At 41.6% G+C, this 22,654-nt stretch overlaps 1 pseudogene; it reads right to left on the bottom strand.

Annotated features, from left to right (window-relative positions):
- Nucleotides 1–7,883: 7,883 nt before the first annotated feature.
- On the bottom strand, nt 7,884–8,348 carry LOC103728846 (annotated as a pseudogene).
- Nucleotides 8,349–22,654: the final 14,306 nt, after the last annotated feature.

A 22,654-nucleotide genomic window follows, 5' to 3' on the forward strand; every position in this document is an offset into this window, starting at 1 on the left:
GAAGGTGTCAGATCCCCTGGAACTAGAGTTATGAATAGTTGTTAGCTGCCATGTGGGTGCTGGGAATTGAACCTGGGTTCTCTGCAAGACTAGTCAGTGCTCTTAACCCCTGAATCATTTCTCCAGCTTTGAGCTTTCTTTTAAAAACTGATTTGTTTTTTAAGAAATATATTTTTTTTAATTTTTAAATTTTTTTGTGTATGAGTGTACTGCCTGCATGTATATGTGCATCTGTATCATGCAATGCCCACAGAGGCCAAAAGAGGGTGTTGGATCCCCTGGAACTGGAGTTACAGACCACTGTTAGCCATCACGTGGGTGCTGGGAATCGAACCCTGGTCTTCTGCAAGGACAGCCAATGCTCTGAACTGATGAGCCATCTCTCTAGGCCCTGAGATTTCTTTTTAAACATGGTAGATTTAGCATATATTTCTTTCCTCTCCCACTTGAAATTTCTATTAAAATAATATTCAAGGAATAAAAAACAAAATTACATGAAACCACGGGGGCAAAGAAGCAGAAAAGGAGGACCAAGATACTTTTAGGAGAAAAGATCTAGATGTAAGTGGTCAATAATTCAGCAGTGCAGTGCAAGTTAAAGTATGTGTACTTACAGACAACAATACCAGTAAGAAGTGCTTGGATTCACTTTACAATGACCCAGACCAAAAAAAAGTCAGTGTTGGAGTCTAGGTACCTTACCACAAAAGGATCAGGGGATGGAACAGAAATCAAGAGAGTTAGAGGGACGTTATTATATGGAACATTTGAATTCCAGGCTCTCTGCCTAGCCTGTACTAGCCAGGAATATGCTCTTTTCCTTAGCACCCATCCAATCCCCACCCCAGCACCAAAACAGCAGTGATTTAATTTCTGTGGAAAAAGAGCCAAGAAGGCTCTGGTTTGAGGAACAAAACCAGAGGAGAGGCACAGAGACAGAAACCTGTACATTAAATGACAGTTTGCATATTGTGTGACAGCAACTTCTACATCCTTTCCGTATCCTGCTCATGGACCAGATATATCTGTTCTAAATGGTGCCCAGACAGGAGTCTCAAGGGCTCTTTTCTTGAGAAACTGAAGGATCTCAGAGAAAAGACCTCCGAGGTTTGTAGGGCAAAGCCAGAACACCACTTACCAATAGCAAATCTGGATTGTTGGGAAGGAATGCTCCATGGTCTATTCAAAGTTCTTGCAAAGGAAGTTTCCATACTCTATTTAGCACCACATTCTTAAACATGAACAGTAGAGCCTGCTCACACATCTGAGGAAAGTCTCCAAAATAGAAGAGAGAGACAAATACGTGGAAAATGAGGTAGACAAATAGGCCACTGGCCCAGAATATGGGGCTAAAAGGCAGAGATTGAACAGAGGGAATCACGGTTTTGTTGTAGTACAAATGGACTTTTAAAACAGGTCCCACCTTGGCAGTAGTGTCCGCCATGACGGCATGCTTTGGCTGCCTTTGCTTTGCCTTTGCTCTTAGACTACATCACACTTTTACCACTTTCATATTTAATTTCTCTTCTTGGCCTATTGATGTTGAAATTATCCTTAAATTTCTAGTCTAATCTCATCATGATCATCTGATATAAAGCAAGATAATCCTCCACTGACCTTTGCAGCACTTCTTCCCTTCTCAGTATCTCATAATGCATGACTTCATGGTCACGGCCAGTAAGTGATATGACTCAGGTTCATCTAACCCTCCAAACTTGAGATTGTTTGAAGGTACCAGCTTTAGTAGTTTAGCTTTAGTAGTTTACTGTTGACCATGGTGTTATTAGTGTGGTCTTCTCTACCCCTCACAGTCAGGATGTGAGGCTAATGCCTATGCCTCTATTTCCCACAGGAGGAAATCGAGTTTTGGTGGTTCAGCGACAGTTGAGTTGTCTACATATAAGTGCAACAGCAGGAATTTGAACCCATTTTCTTTGTTTAGATTTTTATTTTTATTTGTGTGTGTGTGTGTGTGTGTGTGTGTGTGTGTGTGTGTGCGTGTGTGAGAGACAGGTATGTGAATGCCTGTGGAAGTCAAAAGAAGACATCGAATCTTTTGGATCCACTCCAGGCAGTTGTGAGCTATCTGGTGTGGATGTTGGGAAGCAAACTCAGGTTCTTTGAAAGAGCATCAAGTGCTTTTATCTGCTAAGCCATCTCTCCAGCCCCTTGAAACCAAGTCTTACAGGTCTTCTATAATTCCAGAACAATGTTGTCCTTGTCATGCAATTTAAGCAGGCAAATGTTCTTATTTCCCATAGAATTTTAACACCTTGGCAATGGGAACCATATAACTTTAAAAAAAACTCCATTGTAAGTGCAAATAGTTTGAACACTCTTAAGGTACTTGCTCATTTGATTATGGTGATGAAAACAGGGAACGTTTATTGTATCACACTAGTACATGAGAGCTGTGTGTGTGTGTGTGTGTGTGTGTGTGTGTGTGTGTGTGTGTTGGTCCAGTTATTATTCTGGGTCTTGAAGATGTGAAGGGACATGAGCAAGGCTGCATACCCCAGAGCTCTGGTCAGTCAAAGGTTGGAAGCTCAGAGCTGCCTTGCCTCTCTTCTCCTCATGAAGTCACTAAGAGCAGGTCTCATTACAAACTTTTCTCCATCCAGTTTACAATGATCATTCTTTAAGATTTCCCAAGACACAGCTGGATGTGAGGGCAGGACCAAGTGTCATTAAACTGGTAGAGGGCCTTCACCATGACAGGCCCAGAGGGCTATCTGAATGCAGACCCACATAACTAACAAAGCTATGTGCCAACTTTGTCTGACACTCTATTCCTGCTTCCTAAAATAGTTCAAACTCCAGAAGAGAGAATGTAATTGTCAGCTGGAACTTTAAATCTCAGAAAAAGGAAAAAAATAGTAACCCCAAAGCATCTTGGCCTCAACATTTTAGAAAATAAACACAAGCACTGAGAGGTCCCCGCCCCCTTTGGACCATGAAGCAGTGGTTGTGAAGTGAGTGCACCCACTGCTCTGATCTGCACCCGGTCACACTAATGTTTCAGAGCACTCAACATAAATACTAAAACTAATAGCCTCACTCTTCAGCTATTACTCCTGCATCCCCTGAAATCATCGTAAAACTTTCAAAACCTTTTAGAACATTTACACACTTGAATCTGATGGCGGGGAAAGGAGATTCACACAATGCAACTCATACACTTAAATAATAGTGAAGAACTGTTTGTGTAATATGCTTTATTTATTCACCATTTCAAGTAAAGTTTCCCTTTTGATGGAGGCGAAAAAAAATCAAAGTGTAGCTATCAAGGGATAAGGCTGAAGTATTGCTTTCCTATACGGAGGACTTGCAGAAAAAAAAGAAGTCCATGAGAATCTCAGTCCAAGGTCAATCAATGCCAAGACTGTGGGTACGTAAACAGCTAATGGATTGTAAAGACACATACCAGGGTTATGAATTTTTAAAGAGCAACTCGTCAGCACAGAAACCCATAAATCAATGATGACTTATCAGCTGGATCAATTATGCAAACTTTTAAAACATTTAATGACAGGTAATGAACAGGTCTCTGGAGGATGTCAGTCAACAGAAATTTTGTGGGTGTAATTACACCTGCTTAAGAGACTTGGGTAGAATAAGCCATTCCTGAGGAGTAACTAAAAAGTAAATTAAGAGCCTGCCTAAAGTAAAAGAGTATCACCGTTTTTTTTCTTCAGATGCACCTGAAGCAGCTAGAGAGGTGACTTCATCCTAGGCAGACCCAGTTGGTTTGGAACCAAGTGAGGTATTCTCACCGGTTTCTGTTCTAAAGTACTTATTTGGAGGTTTTTCTGGGTGTGTGCATGTATGTGTGTATCAGATGACAGTCTTGGGTATCATTCCTCAAACACTGTCGACCTTGTTTGGAGACAAGGTCTCTCACTGTCCTGGAAATCACCTAGTAGCCTAAAAGAATTGGTCAGCAACCCCAGCAATCTACTTTTCTCAGCTTCCCCAGCTCTGGGAGACAAGGGCTGTTGAAACCAGATATTAAAATAATATAGGCTTGCGATTTGAATCATAGACTCACTACTTATTAGGCAGACATATCTTATATGTAAGATTCAGTCTCCTTGGCTACTGTATGAAGCTGGAGGAATGCAACGTATTTTTTTCTTTTGTGAAGATTAAGAATACTGTAATATCCAAAGCACAATGAATTTTCTTGTTTTTTTTTTTTCTCTTTTTGAGACAGGGTCTCCCTGTAGCCCCAGCTGGTCTGGAACTCACTATGTAGATCAGCCTGGCCTCAGATTCACAGAGATCTACCTGCCTCTGCCTCCCAAGCGCTGGGATTAAAGGTTTGCACCACCACACTTGGCCATTCTTGGTTTTTATAGCTTCAAAGCAACTACCAAAGTACTATTTATTTCTTGCGTTACCATTAGATATAGCTCTCATTTGTTAGATCAATATAGAGATTATGCACATTTATGGGGTACTATTTAGTGTTTTGATACATGTATGCACTATGTTTTGCTCAAGTTAAGGAAATAATATCTACTTTTTCAAACATTTATGGTTTTGTAAGAAAAAAATTAAAAAACTTTTCTTCTAAAATATGTGGGTTCTGGGGATAGAGACCAGGTCTTCATGCTTTCAAGGCCAGCACAGTGCCAACGGAATCATCCCACCACCCCACACCCCGGTTAGAGGTTTTCCACAAAGTAATATGAATTGCAAAGAGAAGGTATTTTTTTTTTGAACAAAGAAAAAGTATAGCATAGATGATGATACAGACAGGTCATTCTCATTATTCATTTAAAAGAAATTTCAGTAACGGGGGAATAGACACAAGGTGGTGTGTCTATGTTAGGGAGCCTGCTCAGCCATAAAGCAAAGCTGGGGAGGGTGAATGAATGTAATTCCAAAGCCAGTCTCCACCATCACTGGTGGCCTTGAGGTGCTTTAATTACAGATTAAAATAGTGACCGGAGGACAGACGAAGAACTTCAGGGAGATTTATGAACCTAATAGTCCTTTAGAGTTTAAACATTGATCTTCTTTTATTTTACAACTTCAGATAAATCTTCAGATTATGAAACAGACAGAAGTTAAACGTGTCATTCAATGCTAAGCATGGCTCTTTGAATCTAAGCCACAGACATTGATGCTGTATTTTCATTTTAACACAGTTGAAGCATCGCTCAGATCAGATAAAAACCTTCTGACTGAATGTGAAGCTCTAAAAATCCTGATATCCTTGTGTCACTGTTGCTCCTTTTACTGCTCAGTAGAGAGATTGTAAAATGAGAATTATGATGTAAGTTGGTTGTAAAATACTTGAGTTCAGGGGTCTTTGGCCTGGGATTGTTTTCTATGTGAGAAAAGCTTCCTTAAAATCACTTAGGTTCTCAAAACACTTTCAGTTCATCGGGGGAAGAGGAAATACCTTAAAATCTTTATTGATTTTAAGCATCATTTTCTCATGATTTTTTTTGACAATCTTCAAATTCATCAGTGAAGCTTATCTTATACATCTAGTGTGTGACTGTGTGTTTGTGTGTGTGTGTGTGCATGTATGTGCGTGTTTGAATGAGAGAGAGAGAGAGAGAGAGAGAGAGAGAGAGAGAGAGAGAAACTTCTCTAATTAAAATTAATTAAAATCAGAGAATTTGGTAAGACGTATTTCCCCTCAACATGAAAGACAGCATGCAGTTTGAAGATAAAAAGACATGAACTCAAACCCTGACTCTGCCATTTATTGGCTATGTGGCCCCAGACAAGTTTCCTAATCTTTTGTGTCCAATAACTTCATCTAAGGATGAGTATCATAATTTCTACCTTAAAAATAAAGTTGAGCCTGGGAAGATGGCTCAGTGAGTACGGATGTTTGATCTGTAAGTATGAAGGCCTGAGTTCAAATCCCCAGCACCCACATCAAAAAGCTGGGCATGGCTGTGTGTGTCTTTAACTTCTACCCAGCTTTGGGAGGTAGAAGTAGGTGGATCCCCAGTGCTTGCTAGCCAATCAGCTTAGCTGAAACAGTGAGCTTCTGGTTCAGTGAGATGCTCTGTCTCAAGGCAATAAAGTAGGAAGTAATAAAGGAAAACACTTGACATCCTGCTCTGGCCCCTGCAAGTGCATGCAAAAGCATGTGCGCATACATGCACCTCACGCATATACATCACACACATACACACACTGAAAATAATGTAGAATGTAGCTAAATAAATAGAGATTATTATTTCCTAAGTATGGAATATCTCTGGGAGCAATCATTGGAATAGCACAGGAAAGCATCACTACTAACCTCAGAAGTATCTTCTACCAATGGACACCTTTTCAAGTAGGAAGGGCTGTCAGCATCAAGGTATCCATCATGTACTTTACCTTTGCTAGTTCATCTAAGTCTACCAGTCCTTTGATGCAAGCACTATTTTTCAGCATTCTACACATGGAGCCTTTGAATCTCAGAGAAACTAAAAAACTTGCCCAAGGCCATCCAGCTATTATTAAATGGCAAAATTGATAATCATAGATGAAACTGTTTTGTCAGAATCTACTATGTCACAGGGCTGAGCTTGAAATTAGTTAATTTAAGGACAGAGGACTAAAGATAGTTTACTAAAAGATTTCTCTGCTGATGTGAGTGGCTTTTACAGAAATGAAAAAAGTTCAGGGTGGTGGAGTGTGGGTCCACACCGTCTAGCGGCAAGTCCACACTCGGCCGAGGGCAAGTGCGAGGGAGCAAAGACCACTCTGGGAGCGCATCAGATGGTGGAACTCAACTTCATTTTTCAGCAGGCTGTATATATACACAAAATCATCTAATAACATGAAAGGGCACCCATTGTGGACCAATGGTAACAAAGGTGTGCTTACATCTGCCACTGGGGATCATGCGCTGATCATGGGCCAGTCATGAGGAAGCAGACCAATCAAAGCACAGCGGAAGCATGATGCACTCTCAGGCTATCTGTGGGGAAAGGTGTGGAAGGAGGTGGGCTATGGGGAGGAGTGCTATGTTGATGGCCCAGTTTAAATTCTGATATAGGAAATGGGCCTAAGCTATGAGATGGCCCTGGCAGGGCTAGAATTTGGCCTGCAAGTCCCCTTTTTTCTTTTATAAAAACTGACAATGGTTAGGTGGAAGACCATAAAACCCACCCTGAACACATAATGTGCTTGGGCTGGGCTAAGGGTCTCAATCCTCCAACCATGTCAAAGCCAAATGTGTCCAGGTGGTAGCCTGCAGGGGTAACTGTTTATGAATGATGTCTGCCAACATTGGTATTTGTTGGTGCTGATCCCTAATCTGAACACTCTAACATAGTAAACCAGATTTATAATGGCCAATACCATTGCACCCCAAAGCAGAGACCTGGGGGGATTACTGAACCATGAACCAATGGATTGCAAATCCTGCATCAGTGAGGGTAAAGGGATGATATCAACCTGAGTATTATTAACACTGGTAGCTGCATCAGTGATGCATGCTATAAGGTGGACCATCTTTCGCCCCAAGTACCACAGACATATTGTGACAGATTGTGGGTTTCATTAAGCATAGCTACCTGCAGTAGTAAAGGAATCATTGGCAACCAAGTAAGGAGTAACCCAGACATGGGTGACTCTAACATCATAAGGAAGACCTGTCATGCAATATAGCCTCAAGGATAAAAGAATGAGTGTCCAGCTGAGTCTGAAGGTTGGCTGTGTCTAGTCTGACATGTTCTAAGAAGGCTGCTGAAGAAAGTCCCTCCTACGTTAAACGGACACATTGATGTGCACAGAGGCTCGAACTGCCTGATTAGTCAAGACCGCCCCAGCAGTAACAGAGGAAGTCAGCAGAGCAATCAAGGAAGTAATGCCAAAAATCAGTAAGCCCAGTGCTCATTCATCATCAACACAGGCTTGATGCGCTAGGCGATGGCCTGTCGCGGCACCGTTTCCATCTGCAGCACCATCTCCTTCTGTACGCACACTCCAGACATGCAGTCCACCACCACCAGGGCGCCATGTGTGACTCGCAGGGCGGCCGTCACCTCTGAGAAAAAGTCCACATGACCTGGGGAGTTGAAGAGGTTGATGAGGAAGCCTGACCCACCCTTGCTCTGCTTGATGAAGTTCAGGTCGTTCTCCGACAGCTTGTAGAAGAGTGAGATGCGGGTGGACTTGATGGTGATGCATGACTCCTGCTCGTCCTTGTGGGTGTCTGTGAAGCGTGTCTCCCTGGTGCGAGCACAGGCAATGATGCCTGCCTTACACACCAGCGAGTCTCTCAGTGTGGACTTGCCATGGTCCACGTGTGCAGTGACAGACATAGTCCAGATGTTGGCCTTCTTGTCCATGATGGCTCGGATCTGATCCACCTTGAAGTTCACCATGATGGTGGATGGTGGTGGAGTCTCCCTAGCAAAGGTGAAAAGTGAGAACCGCCAATGATGGCAGCAACTACCCATCGTGGGAATCACCCGAAAAACCAGGCTTCCAGTGGGTCCCTGTTCTGGCGCCAGATGTGGGTCTACACCTTCCAGCTGCAAGTCCACACCCTGCTGAGGACAAGTGCGACCGAGCAAAGACCACTCCAGGAGCACGTCAGAGGGAGAAACTCAACTTTATTTTTCAGCTGGACCCACAGTAGAGAGGAAGTGGTAGAGGAAGCCCAAAATTCTGTTCTGGCCTCAAGCATGTGCATCCGTGGAGACCCAGACGCTCATGTGCATGTGTCCCCCCCCAACAAAAAAGTCAAATAAGTAAACAAAGTAAAATAAAATCTAAGAGTAATTTGGAAATGCTAATAAAACTGAAGATACCAGCTCAGTGTTCTAGAAATTCCAATTCTAGGTGTGTTTATAGAGAAACTCAAGCAGAAGTCACCTATATAAAAATATTCATTGTAGCATTGTTTATAAGAATGAATATTAAAAATATTTTATAACTTTGGATAAGTCAGTGTTAACTTTGTCTGTCATGACTATTATAAGACTAACCATGCAGTTTTCTTTAATAACATTTTGTTACATTTATTTATTTATTTATTTATTTATTTATTTATTTATTTATTTATTGGAGAGAGAGTGAGAGAGAAAGCAGGAGAGAGGGAGAGAGCTCTCATGTGTGCCACAGACAGTGTGTGTGGAGGTCAGAGGACAATTTACAGGAGTTGGTTCTCTCTCATGTGGGTACCTGACATTGACCTTAGGTCATCAGGCTTGGTGCAAGAGTCTTTACCCACTGAGCCATCTCGCAGCCCTCATGTAGTTTTTATCAGAGATGTTAGACTGCTGATTCTATAAGTGATTTTTCAGCACAAGGGGTGTGACACCTGGCGGGCTGACTAGACTCCAAAGGATGGATTCACACCCAAGAACATTTGGGGAATACAAATTAGACTCAATAGGCTGGGCGTGGTGGTGCATGCCTTTAATCCCAGCACTTGGGAGGCAGAAGCAGATGGATCTTTGTGAGTTTGAGGCCAGCCTGGTCTACATAGTGAGTTCCAGGACAGCTGGGGCTACAAGGAGACCCTGTCTCGAAAAGACAAAAAAAAAAAAAATAGAGGACAGGAAGTCAGGGGGTGGGGTAGTGGGGTGGGGAGTGATGAGGGAGTAGAGTCTGAATGTGATCAAAATGTATGCATGAAATCCTTAACAATCCAATGAAAATATTGTTTTAAGTTTTTTAATAGAATTTTTGTGATTTCATACAGAACATCTCAATCACTCTTTTTTAAATATTTTATTTTTTTTATGTGTATTCATGTATTGCCTGCATGTAGGTAAGTGCACCCGTGCTGTGCAATGCCGGCGAGGACAGAAGAGGCCGTTGGATCCCCTGGAACTGGAGTTGTGGACAGTTGTTAGCTACCATGTGGGTGCTGGGATTCGAACCCGGGTCTTCTGCAAGAACAACCAGTGTTCTTAACTGCCAAGCCATCTCTCCAGCCCCTCAATCACTCTTAATCATCTTTATATCCCCATCCCCACCAGCTCCCTCCCATAGTCTCCCACTCCCACTTGAGCCCATGTACTCTGTCATCCCTGTTAAGACCCACTGTGTCAAGTCAGTGTGCCCAGATGTTCCCCAGTGCAAGTTCACCACTGAGGTTTAGTTAGCCTATCTAGAGTCCCCCCCAACCCTCTTATTTTTTTAGGAAGATCAGCTCTTCTTCACCTAGCAGCAATAAGTTGCCAATATTTCTTCAGGTAAGATTGAGGTCTGCTGTTCATTTTCCCAGTTCTATGCTGGGTTTTTGTCTGCCTGAGTTTGCATGGGACTTGTGTATGTTGACACCATTGCCATAGAATCATATGAGCAGGTTCCCAGGAGCTTGTTGGTCTCTGTTTCCATATGGTCCTGTACCTCCTCCCTCGCTCTTACAATGTTTCCAACCCAAGGTCCCTGAGCCTTGGGTGGGAGAAGTTTAATAAAAGAGTTCTGTCCAAGGACCAACATTCAGCAGACTCTTGATTTCTACACTCTTTGGCCATTTGTGACCTTTTTTGTTCCTGGCCCTCTGCTGCATGAGAGATTCATGAGATCTGAGAGATCCATTAGTGACATCTTCTTTATTCCTGTTCTATGTTCCATGAGCCTTAGGTGTAGAGATTGCATTGTAGATATGTCTCTTAGGGCTGGGCAATTCATTGAAAATATTTTTAAACTACTCAGTGCTGAGAACTTTAAAAAGTAGAGTTTATTTGTTTCATGATTCTAGGGGATTCATGTCACAGGATTCAATAGTATGGAAAATATTGAAAATATTTTTAAACTACTCAGTGCTGAGAACTTTAAAAAGTAGAGTTTATTTGTTTCATGATTCTAGGGGATTCATGTCACAGGATTCAATAGTATGGAAACACTCCCTCACAGGCCCCCTGGCTATGTCCCAGAATGGTAGAGAAAAGGGAAGGGAGTTGGCCCCAGATGGAAGAGAGCAAGCTAGTGTGGGTGGTCTTGTTTGATAACAATCTGGTCTTCTAAGAATTAACTCACTCCAAGAGACCAGAATTAATCTTTTCCAAGTGATTGTCTTTGAGACTCCACCATCTCACCACACCATCCTGTCAATGTCTGCGGGACACAGTCAAACCATTTCTAAATCATCACGTTCCACTAGAGAGTTCTCATTAGTGTATAAGGGGAAACAGGTTTCTTCACTCATGGGCCTGTCTTGGCCAGACTGAATATTTATTGTGTCCCCGCTGTGTACAGGGACCCAGAGACTTATGAAGCCAAAGGTTTCTGAAATCAACTCAAACATAGTTCACTGATATGGTGTGGGGCCATCTCTGAGTCATAATGAGTGGATTTGATTTGTCAGGATGTTTGTATTTTGAACAGTTAAATTCAGTTACACTCAGTTAAATTCACTAAACATTCACTGAGGACCCACTGTGTGCCAGCTTCAGGAGCAAGTGCTAAACACACTTTCAAACAAGGCAAGCACAGCCCTTCCCATCACTTACTTCAGTGTAATGGGACAGACATTAGTAAAATAATCTTAATGTGATAATAGCATTAAAGGGACACTAGATGAGGAGAAAATCCTAAGGAAAATCAATGTGGATTTACTTTAGCTGAAAAGGCTCTCTGTCTCATGAGACAAAGTGGCATTTTTAAAAAATTCACTGCTTTTTAGGAAGTAGCTATTCATTCACTTTATAGGAAAGTGCTTAGGAAAACGAGTCTCATTGACCTGATTTCTTGTATAAATGTAAGAGGAGAATGTAAATTATTAAGGGATAAACATTTAAGGAAATGGCTATACACTTAATTATAAAATTATACTTTCATACATTCTCTATTTAATGAGGATATAGACTAAGGCATTACATTTTAATCCTCATTACAATCAAAACAGAACCTGGTCAAGATACTCACATAAACACTATGGATGGCTTAGTCACTCCTACGGTTTGGATTCTTCCTGCCTTTTGCAAAGAGCAGAGTGTGCGACAAAGGTTGACAAGAAGGTATTATTTGGCAAAAGTAGTTCTTGAGACAAAAGTGAAGCAACTGAGACATGTGATGAGTGAGGAAGACCAAAGACAGGGGTGCCATACCAAGTCCATTACCACAATGGGAAACCGCAACATCCGCCTTCAGGAACAGCCTGGGATGCCTGGGATGCTTGGTAAGCATGTCAGAGAGTTGTGTGCCTCAGCTGGGCCTCACACGGCACTGGTCAAGGGTTGCCTCAGAGAATATTAACGGTTCCCACAACCCCTGGAGTGGCTAAGCCTCCAGCAACTGCCCTAATCAGCAGAGAAGTAAAGGATAGAAAGCAAGGTGACATGTAGCAACTGAAGCAGGTGCTGTCAAGACCTCCCTGGTTGCTATAGTAATGGCTGGAACAAAGAGACAAAGGGGCTATTGGGTATCTCTCACTGGGGGCAATTCAAACTCTTTCCTTTCCAGGGTTGAAGGTGATGGGGCACAGCATCTACAACACAACACAATTCAATCACAGACGCACATTTTTTTTCACAGAGGTCACCTTTTCAGGCTACCATTGAGTTGGATGAATTTAATATGGAATCCAGAGTCCAAGGATGCTCCTAGGAGATTTTCATGGGTTTTAGTTAAGTGGAGATTTTGAGAATGAAAGAGGAATCTCTTCCAAATGCTTGCTATGGCTGCCCTTTGAATTAACAACTTTCAGTAGGTACTCTAAGACTCTGCTTGGCTAGACCCATACTTGAACTAGCTGGTTTGTCCTTGTAGAATCCACATTTGAGGAAGACTGCTACTGATCTTGGTACCTGTCCACCCTCGGTATCTCATTGCTAAGACTTGCTTTCTGTTGCTCTAGGAAGAATCCCACCACTCTATTTTTCGTAACATTTTCGGTCACTAAATATTACCTTGCTTGTTGGCTATGAATCCCTACTTGCTGGAGTCAGAGTTGACCTCACTCTCTCTTCCCTACCATAAGACCCCTGAACTTCTCCCCATAGTGCTCCCTTGAACAGGTCCATCATACTGTTCTTTAGTAAGTGTTATCGAATATATGTATGCAGATAACTATGGGATAAACTAATACCGAGGTATATTTATGGACTGTTAGACCAATGTTCTCAAGTACCATGCTCATGATATCTATGGGTGTAATGAGTTGAGTAAGATGGGGTTCCTGTCCTCAAACAAGGGTAGGAGAGAAGGGGCAGAAAAACAAACAAATAACAACAAAACAACTGGCATAAAGTTGAAGAGCACTGAAGCCATCAACTCCTTGTGGGTGTTGGGAAGATTCTCTGAAGATGGGACTAGGGGACAAGACAAATGCCCACCTTTTCCAGTAGCACAGGATTTCTTTCTCTTCACTTGTAGTTATGACCTGAGATGTCTTAGTTCCTTAGTTCCTACTGCTGTGATAAAATATAAAGGGTTTATTTTGACTCCTAGTGGGAAAGCCACTGCCTTTCCTAGTGGGAAAGGCAGCAGGAACCAGAAGCAGCTGCTCACACTGCATCTGTGGGCAGGAAGACAAGAGCAAGCACATGCTGCTCAGCCAGTTTGTCTGTTCATACAGTCTAGGATCCCATCTAGGGTATGATGCCACACATAGCGGGTGGGTCTTCCCAATTCATTAACATAATCAAGATAATTCCTGACAGCCATGCTCAGAGGCCCATCTTCTAGGTGATTCTAGATTCTGTTGAATTGACAATTAACACTAAGATCATGATGGGTATACACAGAAGCAGTGAGCAGTAATGTCCTAATGATCACTATCACGGTGTGGTGCTACTGCAGGTGAAGTCAGCTCTGTCTTCAGACAGTTTGCATTTCCATTTTCAGTACAGAATGGTTAGATTCCATCAAGCTTCTTAGTTGCTAACAACCTCTTAAGTTCCCCTTTGAATTGACTTGCTTTCAGACAATAATTGTTAGCTGATAAATAGGAGAAATGTCTGGTGTGGAATCAGTAGCAGGAGAAAGATAGTTTCTCTTGCACTGATGAGGAATCACCTATAAGACCTCTGATCCCATTAAGGATATAAACTCCTCAGATGGAGTTGATGACAGCCACATGGGCTGCCTGAGCCCTTGCCAGCTTGAGTGTGCACAGTGCATGTTCAGCTAAAGGGGGACAAAAATCAATGCAGGAATTTTGTGGCTTCTAAGAAAATTACTGTTGAGAGATGACCCAGTTCTTTGATTGGTGTCACCAGAACACAAGCTTCCTTGAGAAATGAATGCAATGCCATCCACGGGCTGCTTAAATTCTTTCTATGATCTATGCATTGCTTCTGAGTGATTTTAGCATTTTAGCATAAACTGTCCCTTGCTTTCCTTCCAGGTTTGGACTCTGGGCATTTTTGAAGCATCAGGCGGAAGCAATCCTGGCGTGACCAGCATGCTACTCTGTAGTTCACAGGGTGAATGGAAACAGTTTTTGCTTGGTTTCCTTAATGATTAAGGATCAACAAACTGGCACAAGTGAATTAATGAGTGGAGTTCTCTCTCTTGTGTTTTCATTCACAGTTAGTAATAGGAGCTTAAATTCTGGAACTTGAGCATTATATCCCTCCCTTCCCTCCCTGACCGTGTTCCTACACTGCTGTGCCCTGGCTTTGTTCACTCGTGGGGCTGCACTCACTTCTGAAAACTCTTGAAAAGGTCTTGTTTTGTTCTGATGAAAGAGCTACATGCATCTAAAGATGCTATGGGAGCTGAAAAGGTAAAACAAAGCTACGGGTGAGACTGCAGTGACTTTTGCAGATGAATGAGATGCACAGGTCTCTGCTAATCAAGACCACAGCAGCTTCCTGAAGCCTCCTTCAATACCCCTACCTTTCCTCTTTTCCCTCCCTTACCCGGTTCTTGGAAAGATTGTGAACAGGGTGTTGTAAAGATGTAATGATAGCTGAATTCTTTGCTGAGCATCAACTATATACCAGGCATTATTCTAAGTACTTTTGAATGCATTAATGCATTGAATCACAAGATATGTTATTATTTCTTCATAGTAGGTGGGTGGCGTGGGGAGAGCTGAGTCACAGAGAGCTAAAGCAACTTGTGTCCCCATCTTTGTCATTATTCTCCTCTGCTTGGAGCCCTTGTAAAAGATTAAATGAGGAACCTATATAAAAAGTGAATGCTTATTTCTTGAGACAGGGTCTCACTTAGCTCAGTGATGACCTTGAAATCAATATATAGCTGATTATGACCTTGAACTCCTAGTCCTCTTGTCTCTGCTTCTCAAGTGCTAGGATTATAGGCATGCACCACCACACCTGATTAAAAAGTGAATGCTAATGCCTATTTTATCTTTGCCAAGTGGAAATGTATTAATAGATATTGAAAAATTGTTGTGTGACAGTTTTTCTGGGGAAATGTGAATGCCTACTCACTTCAGATAGGAAACCAACCACACACTAAAGTAACAATACCACTTAAGTCCAACCTGGTGAACTGAAGTCCAACCTGGTGAACCAATGGGTTTATTGGGGTTGCTTATAAGGATTATGGGCAAGGAGTTACTCCCAAAAGTAGGAATGACACAAAGGCAGTGTATCACAGAAAGCCCACCCCAGCATGGCTCATGAAAGCCACAGGATTTACAGGTAGCTGGACAGATTGGAGCGTGTCTTCTAGGCAGCCATGCTAATCTGAGCCTCTTCTAGGCAGCATCTGGTCTGAACATCTCTTCAGTAGTCCCTACTACTCATGTAAGCTTGGGCAGAGAGGGACCTTGTACATTGGTAAATTTTGGGAACTTCCTAAGACTTCTGAGTTGTTTTCTTCCTGAATCTTTTAAAAAAATATGTATTTTTTTATTTTTGTGTGTATGAGTATATTGCTTGTATGTATTATATATGTGTGTGTGTGTGTGTGTGTGTGTGTATGTAAGTGCACCTGTGTCATGCAATGCCTGTGGCAATCAGAAGAGGGCATTGGATTCTCTGGAACTATAGTTACAGATGGTCATTAGCTGCCATGTAGGTGCTGGGAACCTGGATCCTTTGCAAGAGCAGCCAGTGCTCTTAACTGCTGAGCCATCTGTCTAGCCATACTTCCTGAGCCTTAATGAAATGAGTCTCCTTTTAGAATATCCTGAGTCTTACTGAGCTTCCCTGTAGGATGGAACATATCAACTCGAAGGAAATTGCTACACAACAGAATTGTTGGAAGGAGAATATCCTGGCATTTCCAAGGGAAAAAAATTGGTTGTGAAAAGCTTTTCAGGGGCTAGACAGATAGTTCAGTGGTTAGGAGTGATTGCAGCTCTTGCAGAGAACTGGTGGTGTTCAGTTCCCCGTAACTACAATGGACAGCACATAGCCACCTGTAATTCCAGCTCCAGGATATCTGATGACCTTTTCTGGGATCATCAGGCATCACCCACCCCCCCAAAAAATATTTAGAAAATAAAATAAAAGCTTCTCAGCCCTGTTCTTGAGAAAGTGTGAGCCATCCCATGGAAGCCTCATATCCAGAATGGGTTATGATAAATGCCTTGTCATCTCAACCCAAATGCATGACTGCATGAATACTCTAAGCTCCCAGGGGCCTACATCTGACACATTCACACTGTCAATGTATTACAGGTAGAAGGTCAATTTCTAAGCCAGTGCTGGACCTTCATTGCAACCCCAGGCATTCAAGACAGAGGAAATTTATGGAACAGGTGACTCTAACATGCTTTTGACTTGATAGAAACTCTTTGGACTCTGTCTTCCCACATTTGGACCTCAAGATATGCTCTCTCTGGGACTCCATTGGAACTAGAAGAGCTTTCTTGAGCCTTTACTATTCTTTCTACGCACAGAGCAAATGTGGGAAGAAATGACTTCCCATCCTCATTATGACCTTAATCTTGGGCTCTTGATGGGTGGCCAAATGGATTGCTTAATTTAGAGTAACCTGTAGTTGAGTGTAACATGGTAGACTACTGAGTGACCTCTCTAAGAGACACCAGAATTGCTGCCCCTCACTTTCCTTTGGGGAGCTCCACAGAGGGTGTGGGGGAATGGAATGAACTGGTTTGCAGCTCCTGCTTGGTGATGATGCTGCCTATTGAGCCAGCAGCATGAAGAGGAAATGGTAAGTCCATGTTCTGGGCCTGTCTGCCTCATGTGTGTGCTTCCTGCATTTGGGAAGAGGCAGCCCCACGCCATAAAACCTCCCTGAACGCCACAGAGGTACCTCTCTGAAAACCATAATGGACTGTACTGAAAGGCAAGCTTTGATGGATGTGAGGTTTGGGACTCTACCCAGGTAAGAATCTAGGCAGCAAGGAGACCGAAGGAGGCAGATGACCCAGAGTAGGGCCAAACTGTTTACCAGCAGATGTGTTTTCGAAAATCTTCCTTAACTGGTCATGGCAGCGGAAAATACCCTGCTGTTAAACGCATCTGCAATCCGTTGCTTTCCCAGTCCACCTACAAAAATTTTGACCTTTAAAGAAATGATGGAGAAGCTGGCAATTTTTTCTATAGCATTGAAGCTCAGTCTATTTTAGGCTCCAAGGCAATTGCAGCCCTCTTTGCCCCTATTTCACATCACTTTTAAGTCTTGTCCTGGCCACTACGAACCCTTCAGCACTTCTCCCTCTGCAATCACTCAAGTCAAGAGCTGTGATCTGTGATTTGCAGATGACATGTACATTTCTTGGCTGATGGTTGCTGAAGCAGTTTGTAAATCTAAGGCAGTGGAGAGGGGGAGGGGGAGGGTGGAAGAGCAGTGTACATTGGAAATACTGTAATGCCAACCTTAAATTCCTATTCTCATGCAGATGCATAACTGCTTTCTCATGATTTTAATTGTAGGGAAGGTAGCTCAGTATTCCTATTGGTGTGAATTTACATTATTCACGTTTGGATGACCAAACAATTGGCCAATTCCTATTGTTTGTTGTTCCTGTGAGAGTGGAGCATTTTAGAAACCCAGGAGGAGGAGGGAGGGTGTTATTACCACTACCACCACCTCCACCTTGCCCAGACACAGAGGAAATCTTAGGTTCCTCTCATGACAATCTGTTTCAGGAATCACACTGAATAACAGTGAGTTTTCTGAGCATTAGGGCCATGATGGTTGCATTTTGGGCCATCTTTCATATGACAATCGACAAAATATGCAAATTAGCAGAGCTTTGTGAAAAGTTATTTTAGTGTTATTTATGAAAAGATTCACTGATTCCGAAAAGACCATCTTAATGAAAAGCTAGCCTTATTTGACTTTTTAAGCAGATATGATACGTATATGGATGTAATGTGATCTGAAAGACACATTAATGAGATTGCCGTTGGAAGGATTACTGAGAAGCCGTGTTCAGACACCGAGAAAAGCCAAATGGGTGTATCAAGCACCCATTCCTAATCTTCAAAAGCGAATTTATTGAAGTGTCTCAATTTTGCCACACACCCTAACATCTGCATATGGGCCCAGGTCCCTAATCCTGTCACACTGTGCAGCTGTAGATTAAGAGAATGTATAAACAATGTCTCTGTCATTCCCCATCAATATAGACTGCTAAACCAAGTGTGACTTTGTACAGAAACCCCTTGTTTTAAGCAGATTTTGTAGTAAATAGCACTCAAATCCTGAAAAACAAAAACAAAAACAGTGATAGCCTCTGGTATTTTCTCCTTGTCTAATTAAAAGTAATTTATCTATGAATAGAACTACTATATAAATGTTTTAGGAACCAACATGAAGCAGAAGGAAAGGACTGAAGACAGGAGCATCTTATCATGTGTCAGACATTTTGTTAAATGTTTAGCGTGCATCCTCCCGCTTAGTAAGTACTCACTGCATTCTCTCAGTTTTGTAGTGTTCTGTATTGAAGTTATACTACTTCAGTATTTTCTTTCTGGGTTTCCTTTATCCTTCACTAATGTTCTTTGCTGGTGTTTGAACAGAACACTGTAATAGACCCGAGGATGCTTTTGAAGGAATCGGTGAACTTCACAAATCCCCCAAATTTGTCAAACTTCTACAAGGAAACAACTAGAAATCGAAGTCCCGTATTGAGTTAACCGACTAGGCTGCCTCCCAATGCCAGCCATTCAGAGTCATGCCTTAGCAAAATGACAAATTATTTAGTGTTATGGGCTTTCAGGGTCATTTAAGAACATTTAAAACAATGACTGTTAAATCCACTATTGCTCATTGTACTGTGTGCGTCAGCCTGGCACTCAGTTCTTATTTCCAGTGACAATCAAAATCATTTCCGTTTAAATTATGCCCCACAAGCCTTCATAGGATTTCAAATTTCCGATCAATCTATATTGTATTTTGCTTTTTGAGTTTCATTTGCTGAAGTCAATATATGGTAAAGCCAAGATGTTATGATCATAGCTTCTAAGAGAAATTGCAGAAAACTCATCAAAGACTACTCCCTTCACAAAGCCATAGTGACAGGTTGGAGTATGCCTCTTTGCAACTTTACAGAATGCAGAAAAACAATTATAAAAACAATAAGAACTATCTCTTTTTTAAAAAAAAAACTATATAAATCAGCCATTTAAGCTGAGAAATATAAGTCATAGTGGTATTAAAGTTCTAGTAGAGACAAAATTGTGTGACGGTCACTTTAGACGGCCTCAACCACTGCAGCATATTTTCCTAGTTCTGTCTTCTTTGCTTTCCTGCAAGAGCGTACATGTTGGTATCAGTATTTGCAATTGTTTGCAACACAAGTTTTTTTCAATATGCTAATTCAATTGTCTCAGCCTATGATTGATAGACTTCGGTTTTCAGAACAGCAATAATTCAAAAATATGTCAAAATAAAAGTCTTTTTCTGTGTCCTGGGAGAAGGTCTCTCTTCAGCAGCTCTGCATTTCCTCCTGTCTGCCTCTTCCCCCTCCTCTCAATGGTTCTGAATTCCTGGAAGAGGTCTGAATGGAATCCTGTTTCGGGGTAGGAAAACCAACCAAATGTCATTCTCAGAGCCAGTGACTCTTGAACCCTGATCCAAACCTAACATTTTACTTGCTACATCCATGATTGGTACCTTTTACTCCCAAACTCAGCATGTATACAGAGTAGATCACGAGGAGTATGTCTTGGCTCTGCTGAGGTTGGAGATCCTCTTTTATCTGCCCCAGGTACTGTGTCATCTACCATGAGTGAGACAAGCTGCCCTGCTCTTCACATGTAGCTGATGGTGTGTTGAGATGATCTGGTATGGTAGGACTGATAGTTGGAATAGTTTGTCTAAAATAACAGAAATGTCTCTGGGTTAGAAACACTAACACTAACCTTGACACAAATTTGAACCTGACAATATGCTCTTGAGTAAAAGTTACAGCAATATAAGACTTCTATTCAGGGGCACACAGCCTACAATCTCTTAATCTCTACACTTTGGCCAGTTGTGGATTTCTGGGTTCATTGCCCTCTGTTGCATGAGGAAGCTATGCTGGTGAGAGTTGAGAGATGCATTAGTTTTCTCTCTGCCCTCTGTTCTGCTATGTTCCGTGAGCCTTAGATATAACAGATTGACCAGGCTCCAGTGGATGAACTCCTACTAAGGAACATCTGGGGACTCAATAGACCTTAATGTACATGACAGAATGCATGAAATCCAGTGGGGGGGGTGCAGATAAGGGAGGGGTTCTAAACATGATTAAGGTGTATTGTATGAAATGCACAAAAATTCAATAAAATATATACTGAAAAAAAGATTTTAAAACTTACAACAATGCACAGTTTACTTGTCCACAAAATTTAATACAATCTGTTTCCAGTTATGTTTGAAGTGCTCAGTGGAGTGTTCAGGACTTTGGGATTTGTGAACGTCTCTTCATATGAGGAGTTTGTGTAATAGCATGTGTATATCACTTGGTATTAAGGTCAGAGATCAAACAGGTCACATGACTGAATGAATGGGCCTAATTCTTAAACACCACTCATCCTTTTTTTTTTTCCTCTAAGAAAATAAATAGAAGCTCAGAGACGTAAAGATGCTAAACCTGAAAGTAGCAAAATTGAAACCTTGCAAACCTCAGGTACCCTGTTTTTCTAAATCCAAGAAATAAGCATTGAATCTTGCAGAGTATCTTTACCCTCTAGAAAAATGTTCCTAATAGGCAAATGTGTGATTGTCCTCCTCTATGTAGACCAGTATCTACCTCACATCCTGATCATAGGTACCTTCTCCTGGTGGTATTGCAATCATAAGTTAAGAGAATGTGTTTCACAAAAAGGAAATTCTATCAAATGTATAGGTAAAGGAGACTTGGATATAACTTTGATTATGTGTTTTGTGTGTATCAAGCCTGTAGGCATGGACTTATTTGTATGGCAACTTTTTAAATAATTTTAAGTTCTACCTCTACAGAAAATTAGATAAGAATTTCTATCTAATTTCTATTTCAATTTCTTTCTTTTTAAAAAAATAATTTATTGAGAATTTCATACATGTCTATAAGGTGTTTTGATCAAATCCATGTCCACTCCTTCCCCTCCAACTCCTCCCATATCTCCCTATCACTTTTTTCTGATAACGTCATGTACTCTTTCTTCTTCTTTATTTTTTTTTCTAATGGGGCTTTTGGCTACTCTAATATTCCCCTCTGTAAAGAGGTAACCCTAAAATCTTTTAAGGTTTAGTTAAAAGGTCCCAAATATTTTTGACATTTCTGGCCTTTGGAACAGAGTATGTTGCTAAGGGGCCCAAGTTTTAGTGAGTTTTAGCCAAGAAACTGGCTACTTTTCTTTGGGGTCTTTTTACCCTAACTGCCTAGCCAATTCCTATCTCCTATCCTTATCACACCATCCTCTGAAGAGGTTACCCAAATTGCCAATAAGAAATAGGGACGCAGACTGCTCTGGCTTCTTCCATGCTGAACAGGGACACAGTGAGGCAATTTGAGTATCCCTTCAGTGGGTCTATCTAAAAGACTCCCAAATTGCATAACTTTTGTCTCTAAGGGGAGAAGAAAGTCCTTGAATCATGTCCTTGACTGGTGAATAGGAGATGTGAAGGAGAAGTAGAGGTAAGAGTAATTAGCATTACAAGTTCTAGACTGGGAACTAGAAAAAAGTCAGAACAGGTCAATTTTCAAATATTCTTATGACAGTCCATTAGAATTTCTTGACAAGGGCTTCTAAAACCATTCCTCTATTGGGTTCCTCCTCATTTTTCTTTTGTCTTCCATGGCTGGACTCTAGAGTGATGGATTCAGGACTTGCTTTCAGGTATTTTGATAGCTGTTGGAGTGTTTAGAGTCAGTGTCAGTTCCCTCTCAAAGGCTTCTAGATGGGGGAGAAAACAAATTTATCCATCATTTTAGAACAATAGCTGGTTGTCTCCCATAGCTACAGGTGGGAACTACAGTATTGGAGACCAAGATTTGAAGTCTTATATCTGAGCAACACTTCCTGGTTAGGAACAAAATCATCAATGAAAAATAATTATCTAAATAACTTTTTGTACAGACTTAAGCCTAATGTCTAGGAAGTGTAATCCCTAGAACTCTTTAAGAAATACATTTTACTTATTGGTTACACTTTCCTTTTGGGTGTTTGACCATACAGTTGGGCCAAATAAATCTATTTATTTTTACACTTAAGGTCGTATGAGGAACTGTTCCTCAGGGGTCACATGGGCATGGGAGGAGCCCCTGGCTCTTTTTTATGTGAAGAAAAGTCAAAGGTCCTTACCATTTCCATCTATGTGAAGATAAGTCAAAGGTACTGCTCAACCATGTCTGGCTTCACTTGGAAACACAGAT

Source organism: Nannospalax galili, unplaced genomic scaffold, assembly GCF_000622305.1.
Source record: "Nannospalax galili isolate Female #2095 unplaced genomic scaffold, S.galili_v1.0 scaffold451, whole genome shotgun sequence".
Taxonomy (NCBI): Eukaryota; Metazoa; Chordata; class Mammalia; order Rodentia; family Spalacidae; genus Nannospalax; species Nannospalax galili.